At 38.0% G+C, this 15624-nt stretch overlaps 1 long non-coding RNA gene across 1 annotated transcript in view; it reads right to left on the minus strand.

The window, feature by feature from the left end:
• Positions 1-4745: 4745 nt before the first annotated feature.
• The window catches only part of LOC149010178 (uncharacterized), a 38913-nt gene continuing 28034 nt past the window's right edge, over positions 4746-15624 (minus strand). The window contains exons 4-5 of the long non-coding RNA XR_016174790.1: positions 7719-7802; positions 4746-7630 (exon numbers count right to left, since the gene is read on the minus strand). This is a non-coding gene — a long non-coding RNA (uncharacterized LOC149010178). The remainder of the gene's footprint in view (positions 7631-7718; positions 7803-15624) is intronic.

Consider the following 15624-nt stretch of genomic DNA (forward strand, 5'->3'; position numbering starts at 1 on the left):
TGAGATGAGGGACTATGAAGTAAATATATGCAATTCGGAATATCCTTTTTGGAAAATCTGAAAAACTCGAGGAGTTTTGGAGAAAATTTCAATCAAATGACACAATTTCTCAATATGGGGGTAATTGCGACTGTTCGCAAAACCTAAGGAAAGAGAAGTATATTTTTGGTAAGAAAAATGTAAAGAGTTTTTTACATTTGGATCCGATCATAAATTAATGTTGTGTGTCCCAACACACTAACACTGTTAACTGACGTTAAGCATATTCAAATTTCAAACATAAAAAAATCAAAGTGTCATTTAAATTATTTAATACATTATATTAATATATAATTAAAAAAATTAGTCATTAAGCATTAATTATATAATTCAAAAAAATTTATAATAATAAAATATATTAAATAATCTAAGGGCATTTTAATCTGATTAGGATCCACAGGGGATTCAACATTAACTTGTGATCCTAAGGGCACCTACACGTAAAATACTATTTTACATTAATTTGAAATTGAAAATATATAATTTTATTTTCCGTGAATTTCAATATAAAATTTCATAAATGTAAGCTGATCAATTGACCACTTGTTCTGAATTCAACCACTTGTTCTGAATTCAAGATTTTTTCATCACCATACGAACAATCTTAGACGATTTAGCTACAATACTTTTCAACCTTTCAAATGTTTACTTATTTTTCATAATTTCTTGATGCTTTCAAATTTAGACCTTTCTTACTAAGTTTAAAGAAAACATTCATTTCTAAAATTGATAATCTCATTATTGAATTTTCAAGTACAAACATCCATAAGCCTCTGTGGATGCAATTGCCTGCTAAGATATTTTGCCCAATCAAAATTACATGAAAACAATGACACTGAAATTGTAAAACTATAAGTTGATAGAACAAAGAATATTCACTTTTCAAACATATTAAGATTAAATATTCACATATTTTAAGTCCCTCTGAGGAATTTTATGGCAAGGTTCCCCTCTCTTGTTGATTTCTTTGTGGAGTATGAAGCCTCAACCATAGGAAGCTGGGCTTCGGAGCACTGCTTGACCAAATCCAGCTAAACATCTCTGGAGAGAACCACAGAGAGTATGTATTGTCCTTGGTTACTGCCTCGACCCCATTCTGGTGCCTACCTCTTTATGATTCCAATGAAATGTCCAGTTCTGAGATTCATCTCCCGGTTGTTCACTAGGGTGTAGATGGTGTTGAACTCACTAAAGGTTCGCTTTCCCTCTAATTCCAGCTCCTGCTGATGCTGGGGTTCACTCAGACTACACTTGTACTCTTATTGAGGGCGTTATACAGAAATCAACCTAAGTGCAAATTTGTTAGGTGTTCTAGCAACCAAAAACAATGGCAAACCCAGTACTGGGTCATCTTCCTTGCTCTCTTCATCTTGAATTCAACTTTCAGTGAGTTTTCATCCTAATGGATATTTTCCTCATCAAATTTCATCTTGGCTCCATAATCAATGCAAGGTGCTATCCATGGCCACTGCTACAATGGTTTCAGTAATGAGCAGTTCCACTTCAGGTAGGGAACTTCTATAGCACAACATGTATGTAGACAATCAAAGATACCAAATTCCCAAACCAGGAATACATGGGTGGAATCAGAATTCTGCCATACAACGAACTCAAGATACGTATCCATGTTTGTTTGCACTATATTGTACATCCCTTGCTTCACATAAAAGAGCTATGCAGCCATGCCCCATGGATGCATGGTTATGCAATATTCAGAAACCTCTACAAGTATCACAAAAGGCCTACCAATTCCAATTGTAAAGTTGAATATCATGCTGACTGCAATCATCCTTCAAAGTACAAACATATATAAGATTCCCCAGACTTCACTTATTACAGAAACAATAATAATTTAAAAACAAAAAAATGGACTATCAGAAAACAGGCCTTCCAAGTTCCAAATCATAAGACCAATAGACCTGATTTTGGAATAAAGAGTAATTGTTTCCTCCTATTTCATATGCTTTTAACAGTTCAACTTGTCGCGGCAAATGGAGAAAAATTCTAGAAAATGCAAGATCAGAGGCTCAAAACTGTGACAAATTTTAGAAAATGTATCATCAGAAGCTCAAAACTGCTCACAATCCAACCGATGAGGAGTTGCATTGAAGATGCAAGTAAACTGAATTTTTCAAATGGCAAGGGTTATAGGGGTAAACCAACCATTCAGAAGAGAAGACAAACAGGACAACTAAAGCTACTAGACTACAAATAGGATAACAAGTTCGACAATAAACCATTGCTTAGTTACATCAACTAATCAATTTGTTTTGCCCAATTTAACTAAGAAACATCAAGCAGTGAATCAACTTCCACAATCTGCACACCTCCATAGATGACACTGAGGCATTACATCAACAGCTCTTTCTTCATAACAAATTGACTAGCCTTCACTAACACTGGGCTATCACTGGGCTAACTCCAACACCTTCTCTCAAGTTTCAATAATGTAAGTCAATTATGATGGCTTACCATTGCCATCCACGAATTCAGACTTTCCACTAAGCTTGAATTGCCACTTGCAAGACTCTTATTTACTATTGAGTAGATGAATTTCATTTTTTCACAAACTAATTTTGCAAGTATACGTTCATGCTCTCCAAATAGCTTGTTGAAGCTCATCAGATAAGGTATATCCATCTTCATCGCTGTGGCCTATAAATTGATTTTGTACAGTCCTTTTGCTTAGGATCCGCATTTCCACATCACTTTTAAGATCATCCCAATTCACTACCTCGGCCTTGTTATTGAATTTGCCATTTGAGACATCTCTAGAGCACTCACCAACCATCTGTCACTAAAGGAACTGTTTTCCTATTTTTATGATTTTAAGATCATATAGCCAGAATAATTATAATTTGAAGTAGTCACGAGATCCTTCAAATTTCTGGATGCTAACCCCTAGCCACTGCTATGTGAAAGAAACTCATTGCTTCAATAGGCACGGTATCATTGACATTTTCTCTTTGAAGGCAGCACAAGTGGGACAGTGGCTTGGGTAACCACATTGAAGAATTAACAAAATTGTCATAAAGAACTCCAAAACACAATTGAGATATGGGTTAAAGAGACAATGAAAACTCAATAAGATTTAGACTCTCAGTTTATATTTATGTTTATGACTTATTTATGAATAGTCAATTATGATATTATTGTTATGTTCTCCATTATATGAAAAGGGTCTGATGTAGATGAAGAATGTGTTATGCAATAGTGGTTTGATTTTAGTTTCATATCGATTTGGTTTTGGTTTACTTTATAAATATATTTAGAGTATAAAGATGAAATATACCATCAACAATTGCAGTGTAGTTTCAACCATCGGAATGTATTGGTTTTGATCCGGTCTTTCAAGTTCTTTTTGGTGGCTTTAGTGCAGCCCAGAATGCTTCAGTATCACAAAACCTAAAACATAACCCAAAAAGCTCATATCTGTTCGGTTTCAGTGTTTCGCCTCAATTTTTGGACAGTTCAACTCAAAGCCCGTAACTACCCATTAATGGTACAGGCATAAACAAAATTAACAGTTTATGGTGATGAATCATAAGTATTTACGGATAGTCATATCATTTCATTTTAAAGAGGAATAGGGGTCATGAATCATATCAAACACACCTAATTATGATCATATGTCAGATAAACATAAATTTAAACTGTACCAAATAGAGCTTGGAGAATAAGTTGTCAAGGCAACAAGGCATCCCATCAGTTGAAAGGGTGCCCAGGCGACAAGGCGCATGCTTCAGTGTCACTTCAACACTCCAGGCATGGAATATTTATGTTAATATTTCATACAGCATACTTCCATATAAATATACTTATATGCATCATGCAAGCCATATAAATGCAATAAATATAAAAACATAACCATCCTCTAATAAAAAGAACAAAAGCAGGTTTTAAACATTAATAACATAAACTTATGATGTGCTAATGGTGAATGATGCAACCTTGGACCCCAAAAGAACCTAGATGCCTAACCAGAACCTTGAAAACTATATTTTAGAGTGGTTCAGCAACTTGTGTACATCGAGTTATACTGACACAGCTCTTTTCATCAAAGAACAGTTTCCAACAGCATCAATCAAGCCTTTACAAAATTGTTTGTGGGGTCACTAAAAACCTCATAGTTTTCCACATGAAAAGTTACAACCTTTGGGAGGGTTTGGAACAAGGGATTTGGTCTCAAAAGACGATTTCTGAAGCTGAGAGACGGCGACCTCAAGCGACTTGCCTTAAGGTTTCTGAAGTCTCTCTCTCTCTCTCTCAAGCTTTGCGAGAGCTCTATGCCTCTATCTCTTAGGGTTTCTGAAGTCTTTGCCTTGAAATCCTATAGCGTTGGGTGATTCTGGAGGCAGAGCGACGCTGGCAATCCTTTGCCTCTCTCTCTCTCTACTTCATGAGAGCCCTCCACCTCTGTCTCTTTGAGTTTCTAAAGTCTTGCCTTGATATCCTATAGTTTTGGGTGATACTGGAGGCGGAGCAACGCTAGTGGTCCTCCGCCTCTGTCTCTCTACCTCCTCCTCTCGCTCTCATCTTCTCTATGTTTCTGCGCCCTTGTTCTCCTCTACCCTCTCCTCTCTGTCTGTTTATATATATATATATATATATAAGATGGTTGTTTCACGCTTTCATCATAGGTCGACTAGGGTTTTTGTCTACGAAGGTCTCTCTGGATGTCGGGGGAAAAGCCTGAGAGCCACCGTTGTTGTTCTCTCCAATTCTCTTTCAATCCCAGATCTACACTCATCTCCTCCCTTTGTCTCTCCTCTCTTCCTCTCCCTTTTTTGTTTCTAGTTTAAGCTTCTTCGTCGAGGTTCTAGTCCACGATGGCATCCCTAGCGTCAGGGGAAGCCGTCAGGGCCATGTTTCTCTCCGTATAGGGTTCAATCTTAGATCCAGATTCATCTTTCTCCCTCTGTTTCTCCTTCTCTTGCCCTCTCCCCTTTTTGTTTCAAGGTTTCGCTTTAGTTTGTCAAGGGTTCCTGCCTTTCATGGCCTCTCTGGCTTTGAGGGAAAGCCATGATGCCATCATTGTTGACCACTTTGAATTAGTCTAGAACTCTGATCATTTCTCATCGTTCTTCGTCTCAATCTTGTAATGATACCAACCCTAGTGTCTGTGGTGCTGTTGTGTTAGTCCTTGCTACATGCCCAACGCATTGTTGCCATGAAGGCTCTTCGTCTCTTCGATCGATCGGGAGATTGCGTCAGTCTAGTTGGGGCCACTTCCGTGAGGTTGCATTTACTAGTCTAATTGTATGGCGTTGGGCCACTTGTGCTTGTGTTCTATACTTGTTTTATTGAGCCTGTCTCTGGCACTTATACTTTTCCCCTTCCTTTTCTCCAATTTGGATAATGAATTTATTTATTTATCCCCAAAAAACCTTTGGTTGCTTATAGAGCTCAAATTTAATACAAGTGTTTCAGCTAACCTAAATTTTTACTGCTGCAGAGATCTATAATCACTTCTGCGGCCTTTTGGAAGATAGTTTGCAATCAAGATGCAAATTCTCTCTAGGGCACTGGAAGCACAGTCTAAATACATAGACTAAGCACAATACCATGCAACTCTTATGATTCTCAAAACCCTTTTAAACCCACACTGAAAGTTGATTCCCGCAATCCCTTTAGACCAAGGTTAAAAGAATCTGTAAAATGTGTGCAAGAATCTCAAAGCTACTCTACTTCCAGATTTTGTGCAGCCATCATGCATGCTTAGGCTCAAACATGCTGATCTGTTGGTTGGCAGTCAACCTCCAATTTTAAGAGACAAACTTTGACCTTTGAATCTGAGATTGGCTGCTGACCACTGGACCAGCATATATACTCGCTGATGGAAAGACCCACAGCCGAAGGGTGCAGAATGCGTGCACATATAATCTGGAAGTAGAGAAGTCCAATCCAAATATGACACTTTAGGGCCTTCCACCATAAGATTCTTGCACACATTTTGCACACAATTTAACCTCAGTTAAAAGGGATTTTGGTTGATTTAAAGAGACATTGAGAACCACAGAGTTGAATTTAATGTTGCTTAGTACATATGTTTTAGACCTGTGCTTCTAATTATGCATCCTACCTCGGAGAGGATTTGCATCTTGAATGCAAACAGTCATCGAATCTGTAAAACCTCAAATAATATAAGACCATCTCTATTGTTAGCAAATAATAATCTATAGAACATAATAATTTTTATAGAATCATACAGATAAACTCAGTGTAACAGAAATAAGGATGCTAAGATGGATGAGTGGCAAAACTAGGAAGGGTAAGATAAGGAATGATCATATTAGAGTTGGTCCGGAAGTAGCTCCCATAAGTAATAAGCTTCGGGAAAATCGTTTGAGGTGGCACGTCCATGCTCAACGGAGACCTATAAATGCCCATTTACAAATAAGTGATACAATCAAGATTGAAGGAGCTAGAAGAGCTAGGGATAGACCAAAGATAACCTTAAGAGAAGTGGCGAGAAATGATATGTATAGCTTAAGCCTTGTATCTAGCATGGCCTCAAATAGAACTGATTGTTGTTGTTGTAAAATTTCACTTCCAAAAAACCTTCAAACAAGGTGAGTTAAAAAATCACAAACATTTTCAAGTATTCACAAGCATATATATGGTAAGAAGCACGGTAATGGAAGTTCATGCGATCAACAAATCATCCATAATTATACAATAGGTCACAACCCTCTCAATATATAAGAAAAAGGCAGGCCTTTATCCTCTACGTTGATATGTAGAATTAATGATCCAGATAGCCGACTCTCAGATTCATTCTACAAGTTAGAGTCAATGACAGAAATAAAAAGGAAGGAAGGAATACTATCTTATCCATTTACATACAAAAGTATAAATTTTTATTAAAAAAGAAGATAGATAATTCATTATCTATCAGTTGATGCTTTCTCATTTTCAATACTACTCATAGAAGGCTATGTGGTGCAAAGTTTTAAAAGAACTGAAATTTTCTACTTCTACACACTCCATGTCCCACAAAACCCAAGCCTCCATACTGAAGGATTTAATCAGCTAGATAAGAATCAGTCATCACAGCATTGTTTCTAAATTTTCCATAAGAATCTATAAATGAGACTACAGCTCTAAGTGATCTCAGGTGTGCTTTTTCTTTTCCATGTTATCAACATTTTCATAGCAACTCTGAAGGCAGCCAAGTTAAACATGAAAAATATTGAGTAGTTGATGCAAATTATAATTCATATCCAAGACTAAAATGAATACTCAGATCATCGAGGGAGCAGCTAACAAACCTCAAGAGAAAATTACTGCTAAAATTACTTCACAAAAATGGAAGATCAACAGCAAGCCCCATAAATAAGGGATAAGAAGGGTTCAGATTCAACCGTGCCAGCTCTTCAGAAGTGAAATAAGACGCCCACCAGCAGTCAGCACTTCATGTGGCAGACAACAGGCAGCATGCAGGCATAGAGAAGAAAAAGAACGGGTCTGGTGAAGTAACAGCATGACCACGAGAGAGAGCACGCATGTAGACCAACCATGATCCTTGCATGACGGCCGACTAGCGTGCTCTCTCTCGTCGTCAAACAATGCCTTGATAAAGCTCAAAAACCTGTATGCAATCAGTAGATTAACAAAGCAAATAAGAAAAAGAACTGGAGACAAATATGAGACAACAAGGACTTCAGACTTGTACATACCTTCCCAGTAACATTAATCCCGGAACTGAATTTTGAGAGTCTCCAAAGAATGAACCCTGCATTTCCTCTTCAACCCAAGAATCCCTGACAACATTCGGAACCAGAACCAATGACGCCCAAAGAAACACTCTAGCTCTAAAAAAAATGATTCGAAGTTCAACAGAAGGGAAAAAGAAGTTGATCTGCTCAGCTAAAACCCAAAAATTTCTTTAAACACAGCCTCCCACACATAGTAACAAAGAAAGAGCTGCGGTATTAGTAGAGGAGAGGGAAAAAGCAGCAGCTTGAAGGAGTAAATCTGGAAACGGAAGAAATCAACTCAAGAGAAGGAAACCGAAAATTTTCTCAAAACTACTGCGGTTCACCTCAAAAAAATAAAAAAAGTAAAATCGACAACGGTGGCAACAAAGACCATTTGGGGAGGACGGTACACCATAGAAAGCATTTATCTTAGAACTAAAAATTAGACCAAACGCAGAGAGCGAGGAGATGTTTTGTGTAGTTTTACAATCTTATTGATGTCTGCTACCAAGAAAAAACTCAAAAACACCCAGTTCAATGACTGCAATGTACTACTAACCAGTATCATAAAATCAAAATCGTCTTTTACTCCAAGTAGGCAAGCTCTTCGGCACCCAACTCACAGCGAAATAGCCAGGACTTACCAGTAAACAAAAGGTTTGACGTTTCAATGGCTTAACAACCTAACCTAATCCTAAACCTAAAAGAAACGAAAGGAAGAATGTGCGGAAATGAATACCAGAATCTTGATTACTTCTTTTTTTGGTAGAAGGATCTTAATTACCAAACCCTAGGAATCAAGCCTATTTTGTTTTCTGGGCAGGAGGGAATCAAGACTTATGGCCCTTATCACCCGTGATGTTATCGTCGTCATTGTCAGGAATAGCGTTCGTCCCTGATGCTTCAGCTTCACCCGCGTGTCAATCTCATAATGATGCATGACAATGCCTTTGCTAACCGGACTTCCACTGCCGGCCCGACCCACCAACCTTGTACAACTGCCTGACGGCGACTTTGACGGTGACGGTGACGGAGGAGCATGTGGAGGAAATGCTCCTGCTTTATAAAGACGAAAATAAACAAGACTCACGAGGAACACACTCTAAGTCTCATCTCTATATATTTTTTTTATATGTTTTTTCTTATAGGCCCCTTATTTTCGAGGTTATAAAGCATCATGTGTTCCCCATCGTCGAAGAGATGTTTCGAAATAGTTCTACACTCTTTCCTTCTTTTTATTTTTGATGATAAAACTTTCATTTAAGTAGACGGAGCCAAGGAAATAGAATTACAGATACTCTAAAGTCAAGAAGAGGAGAATTGTCACACATTGTTGCCTGAAAGACTTTGTGCTCTCTGGGCTAGGATGTCTACCACGTTGTTGAACTTCCTAGAAATATGAGAAACTAAAACAGAGAGGAAATAAAATCTAATTTTTCTTATGTTTTCTTCTATGATCTCAAACACGAGGAGACGGGGTAATTTGCAATTTTGATGCTCTTGATCAACAAATTGTCAGATTTCATAGGTATATGCTAAAGCTTGTAGCGTACCATCCTGAGAACTAGAGCCTCTCCAACCAAAATGTTATCAGAGTATTCAATCTAAGAAGCTGCTAAAAGGGAAAGCACTACAAAATCCTGATGAAAATTTGACAAGCCATAAAAGAAACAGTTCCACATTCCAAACCAATGAAAATATGACAAGAAGTAAAAGAAAACAAGAAAATGATGTTATTGGTTCTTGTTGGATTTAGCCTCACATTTCCAAGACCATTCAATCCTAAAACACTAATTAGTTTCTAGATCATTCAGCACTGCTAGAAGTTAATTACCATTCAATTCTCAAAGGAACAAATGCACAATTGTTGTAGTTTTCATTTCTGATTTTGTTGCCTCAATATATGCTTTTTCTCTTCAAATGATGCTTCAGTGTGAACGTTGTTTTCTCAAGATAAGCATAAGTGATTTTAAGGATAAACTTGAAGCTTGTATGACTTGGCTGAAAGACAATCTTATCCTTGATTCGATATTTTTCAGTTGAACAAACTTTCCTCTACCAAGGCAACGTAATAGTCGTCCCCAGTAGAACTTTTCAGTGTCTTAAGATGGAAGCCTGTTGGATGCTCGAAACATTTCTCTCCTTTATTATAAAAATCACTTTCAGCAGTTAACAGAAAAGCTAAGATAAAGCACTGAGATTGGCTTCAATTTCCTTCTCCATGAAACCTTCTCTCTCACAGTAGATCCTCCAAGATCCGGAATGCCCAGTACTGCACCAAGCGAAGACCTTACCCTAATTCTATTAGTTGAATTTTAAAACCCCACCCCAAACTTAGTTTCTTAGCAAAAATACCTGGAATAAGACAGTTAAGTTACTAACAAACACTGCCTGAGGCAACCCTCTGTGTTTCTGGTTGTTTTCATCTGCAAAATAACCTTTTCACTGTCCAAATCACACTCCCCCTGTAGATAAGTTGGAAATCACCATCAGCCCTATTAAGGTACCAAAGGCCACGCCCTAGCCATTGCATGACCGAGGAGGCAAGGAATCAAAACCTTTTAACAAATCAAATTGGATGTAGCACCTTTGACCCTTTTAGAAAAGTTAGAGATCACCATCAACCCTAAAGTAATTTCAACTAGATGTTTACAATGAAATCCTGGAAAATGGTCTGGATAATCATGGGACCACAGTTATAACTCAAATTTCAGTGGCTTGTCCACCCTCTCCAAAACCACATATAATTCCAAATTGGAGTTGTATCCACTGAAATTCTGGAAAATTGGCTGGATTAATCATAGGACCACAGTTAAACCTCAAATTTCAGTGGCTTGTCCATCCTCTCCAAAAACACAGAAATCTTGTCCTATAATTTGATAATTAACTTGGAATACCCACCAGACCACAAAATTTAGCCCACATAATCTATTGGTTGCTCAACAGTCAAATGATTTTTGAATTGCTTTCTTAACCTAAGGAAATAAATTGCTTACTTAAAAACAAAGAAAATGGTTTCTTGTAGCAGATTAAACAAGAAATACTTATAGGCCAAGTGATGAGCAAAGGAGACAGAAGTGAAAGAAGAGGAGATAGAGCCTAACCCAAACTGGTTCTCATCTCATATAGCTTCTCCAATTCTCTGAATACTGCTCTCAAATCATTGACTGGTTCGCCGAAGAACTGATTCACCCACTGAAGGACGCAACCAGCGCAAGGTCTTGCTGTCCTTTTAAACAACTACCCATGCTTGCAGATTTATTCATCCCTTTTCTTTGAATGCAACAGCATGTACAGTATAAGGTCAGTAATTGTCTTAACCCAAGGAATCAACATGACAAAACAAAGAATGACCACTTCATGAATTTTCTACTTGATTTGGGAGTGGGGGAAAATCTGAGAACCGAGGAGTGGTTCTCTTTGCTTGTAAATATTAGTGTTTGTATTGCTTCATCCTATTCATGTGCACATAAGCTATGCTTTTGTTTCTAGTCATTTTTACAATGTTGATATCACAAAGCTATGTGATATCCCTACTGAGTGTGTATATAAGAGAGTTGAAGTGTAGGAAATGTCAGAGGATCATCATTCTACTCACCAAACCCTGTTGTTGTCCTGCAATTATTTCCTTTCTCTCTGCAAACCAACAGCAGCCACAGACAATGGTGGCTGACATTACATTCATTGCAATAATGACTGCAGAGTAAGACAATGATCGCTGTCTATACAATTTCCGATGTTAAATATTTCAGTGATCTTTGAAACTCGATGGGTTCAAATAGAATTTCCAATTTAGGTTTGCATGTCAATGTTTTATATACAAGGTTTCAAGGTTTCAAGGTTTCCAATTAGCTGTTCAACAGAAGAAACCAAGAAATTACTTAAAAGCTGTTTTCTCATGCCAATGGGGGACCATCAAAAAGATGAGCACATAAAAATTCATGGAAGGAAAAGTTCCAGGTAGGGTAGAACCACAAGATTCTGTTTTCTATGCCTGGAATACCATACAAGTAATGACTAGAATACTCGAACAAATGCAACTTTGTGGTTAGGGTCTTGAGGCACCTTAGAACAAGAAACTAGGGGCCTGGGATGATGGAATTCGTTTAGAATTAGAGAGGAAGACGAAAACTGATCCCTTCTCATGACAACAACAACAACAATAAGCCTTGTCCCAACTAAATGGGGTCGGCTACATGGATTCTTGCCCTCCAATCAATTATGTTCGAGGCCATGCTAGATACAAGGCCTAAGCTATACATATCCTTTCTCACCACTTTTCCTAAGGTTATCTTAGGTCTACCCCTAGCTCTTCTAGTTCCTTCAATATGGATTATATCACTTCTCCGTACAGGAGCATTTATAGGTCTCCGTTGAACGTGGCCGTGCCACCTCAAACGACTTTCTCTAAGCTTATCACTTATGGGAGCAACTCCCAGACCAACTCTAAAATGATCGTTTCTTATCTTATCCATCCTAGTTTTGCCACTCATCCATCTTAGCATTCTCATTTCTGCTACACCAAGAGAAGTGAAAATAGGTCGAAAATAGGTCAACTAGGAAGGCTGTGTACATACAATTAGATCTATTCTAACACAGGAAATGTGTAGAAGTAACAGAAAGCATGTACTAGAATTAAAATAGTAAGAAATAAATAAAAGAGAGAACATTACATGATCAGTAGCGGCGTGTGGCTGTGCCTAGATACAAGGAAACATGAAATGACCAACACACCCTTAGAGATTCCCACCTTCCACAGGGGCGTGGCGGTTATTGGGTGCAGTTCACTTGTGGACTCCATCTTTGGATGTCCGTCAAGACCAGCACAACTAGTTATGCCAGTTATATGACCGGGTTACAATCAATGGTCATACAACACATTTCCAAGGGTAATAATACTACTTTATGTTGATGATGCTACCTATAGACGGGAGATGACAGACTACATGATGACTTTATCCATACCATGCCTGCTTTTGTCCAATATTCAAAGGAATCCTCCATAACTCAGGGGATGGATCCAACCCAACACAGCAGCTTTTATTTGATTAAGCTGGGTTTCATTCATTGTATATATTTGTTATTGTCGACATCTAATATCTTGTATGATGTATCTTATCTATTCATTTACTATTACATCAGTCATTGTAATTTGTAACCTGAATACTGAGTTCTACACTTCTAGCTATATATTGAATTCTACTTGTTACATTTTAATAAAAAAAATTAGTTCTCTTTCATAATATCCATATATAATTTGTTAAGATGCATGTTGCAAACTTCTAGTTTGGCATGCATACCACCCGGCACATGCCGATCAAGAACACTACTTTGGGTTAGGTTTTAGCGGAAAAAAAACACTTCTATTGTGTTTATTGACCTCAAATCAAGGTCAACACCAAAAATCAGCCAAAAAAACACCAAAAACCCATTGAAATCTACCATCGAACTCTTGTACAATTTTTGTACCAAATTTCGGTGTTTCGCCAAGGCTGCAAGGTGAAGCAAAATTTCAAACATTGCTCATATCTGATTTAACACATCAACCATTTGGCTCTAGACGTCATCTGGTCAACCCCAATCAATGTTGTAGGCACAGCTCATTCTGAAGGTTTTGCTCATACCTGATTTAACACCTCATCCATTTGGCTCTAGATATCATCTGGTCAACCCCAATCAATGTTGTAGGCACAAGCTCATTCCTCCTACTCATGAACCCTAACTGAGGGGCTTGCTTGCTGGCGGCTGACATCATGCATGTGTTCAACTATGTACCCATTAAATCTATTCATATATGTTCCTCTAAACAAAATTTGTTATTCATAAAATACAAACAAAAGAGAGAGAGAGAGAGAGAGAGAGAGAGAGAGAGAGAGAGAGAGAGAGAGAGAGAGAGAGAGAGAGAGAGAGCTGCATGCTACATTAAAATGCGCAAATACTGGATGGAAATGTGTGAAATTTCTAATTTCTAAATACTAAAAAGCATAAGCTTGGATAAGACCTAAGAAGACATGAATGTAAGGTCTGAATTACAAAAAGATTATAGATAAGGTGAGCTTAGTTCATGCAATATATGCTTAGCAAGGCATTGATGTTTCCTGCGTTAAGAGTTTGTGATTTAGTCTTTTTGGTATTAATTTTCATTCTCATTTCTGATAAATATTCACTTTTGTATATGTATGGTATCTATTCTGAAACCTATTGTAAAAGAACATATAAAATCTCATCGAGACAAAACCCTTGATAGACCTATTTTGGGCAAAATATTCATTTTTTTATCATTTTCAGAGTAGCTTTAATGAGCATGTCATCATATTACCTAAAAAAGGGCAAGAACATCATATACTCTTAACAAATTAGAAAAACATATCGCTCCCCACCTATTTCTCTTTCAAATACCAATCGACTCTTTTAAGGCCCATCACCAGCTTGCATCCCATTTAGAAGTTATTATGAAATCAATAACAGCTATCTGCTGACCAAACTTATTTTTCACTCCATAATTCATTGTGGAAAATAGTTACCAACACAATTTAAAAAAGAAAAAAGAAAAAAGTGGGTGTTAGTATTGATTTCTTAAATAAGAATGAGAATCGATGCCAAAAACAGCCTTTGTGTATGAAGTCTAAATTGGGATTTCTTGGTGGTTAAATGGGGATCCGTCGAGTTTAAGGTACGAGGTGGTTGAAGTTTCTTTCTTGGTATTTCAAGTCCAAGATTCTTATTGTGGCTGTGGATTCAATCATTCAACCAACACCTTCATTGATCTACATTCAGCCATTGAAGAACAAGATCAGCAGCAAATTTTAGTTGCAAACCAAGGTCTCCTTCTCTCAACCCAAACCAACTCTTTCTTTAATTTCTGGACTCCCCATGACACCCATCATTAAAACTTTGATCTAAATTGTTATCCCAAACTCTTAAGGCTTATCGTCCCTTAACTTCAAGCCAAGTTACACCCGTCCAATCCCCGTCATCCTAAACCCTGAGGCTACCAAATTGATACTTGAGTTCTTGGAACCCTAAAAATCAAGAAACTGAATCTCCTAAATGATCCATCCTGACCTACCAAACTCCAAATACGTACAGCTGCTTATGCAACCCTGGATTTTAGGGTTGGATATCTAGGATCTTCTGAAATTGCTCCAGCAGCTACTTAGGAATTTAGGGATAAACTAGGGTTTCAGCTCAGGTTTAGCATAGGTCCAGGGTTGCTGGTTTTGAGAGGCTCAGATGCTGTTCAGAGGTTGGGGGGGGGGGTTGGGGAATGAAGGTTTTAGGGTTTCTGAGAATACAAAATTTTCTGCAGCTTCACTTGAAGAAGATGAAGTGCAGGAAATTTCAGATTAGGGTAGGACACGTTGGATGGGGCAAATAACTTAGGGAATGTGTTCCAAGGTTAGGTGCCTAGGATGGGAAGAATGGTGTCAAAAGGGGCTGAGGTGGGTGGGTTAATCAAGGAGGAATGCTGCTGCCATTGCTGAAACAGGGAGAAAAGGGGGAGGGCTTATAGGTGCTAGGGAAGCGGGTAGGAGCTGCTAGGCCAGTGGGGGAAGGGAAAGGGGTGATTTCCAATGGGGATGGGGCGGTTTACGAGGTCTGGAACTGAGGGGGAAGGGCTGGGGTGGCTGCGGACAGGAGGAGGGAAGATTAGGATTAGGGGATGGGGTCTCTTACTTACTTGTGATTGAAGACTGGCAGATAATTCTATGTTGAATGCTTGAGTCAGTGAATGAAGCTTGAAGGATGAAGAATGGTCTCCACATGCTCTTTTATAGTTTTATTGACCCAGAAAAAGATAATGACAAGTCCTTAAGAGAGCTAATCTACAATGTACTGGGGAAGAGAATGTTCCAAATATATACATAATTCAGATACGTACGAT

The sequence above is a fragment of the Hakea prostrata genome, chromosome 7, assembly GCF_041222555.1.
Source record: "Hakea prostrata isolate BN-2017 chromosome 7, UWA_Hpros_2, whole genome shotgun sequence".
Lineage (NCBI taxonomy): Eukaryota > Viridiplantae > Streptophyta > Magnoliopsida > Proteales > Proteaceae > Hakea > Hakea prostrata.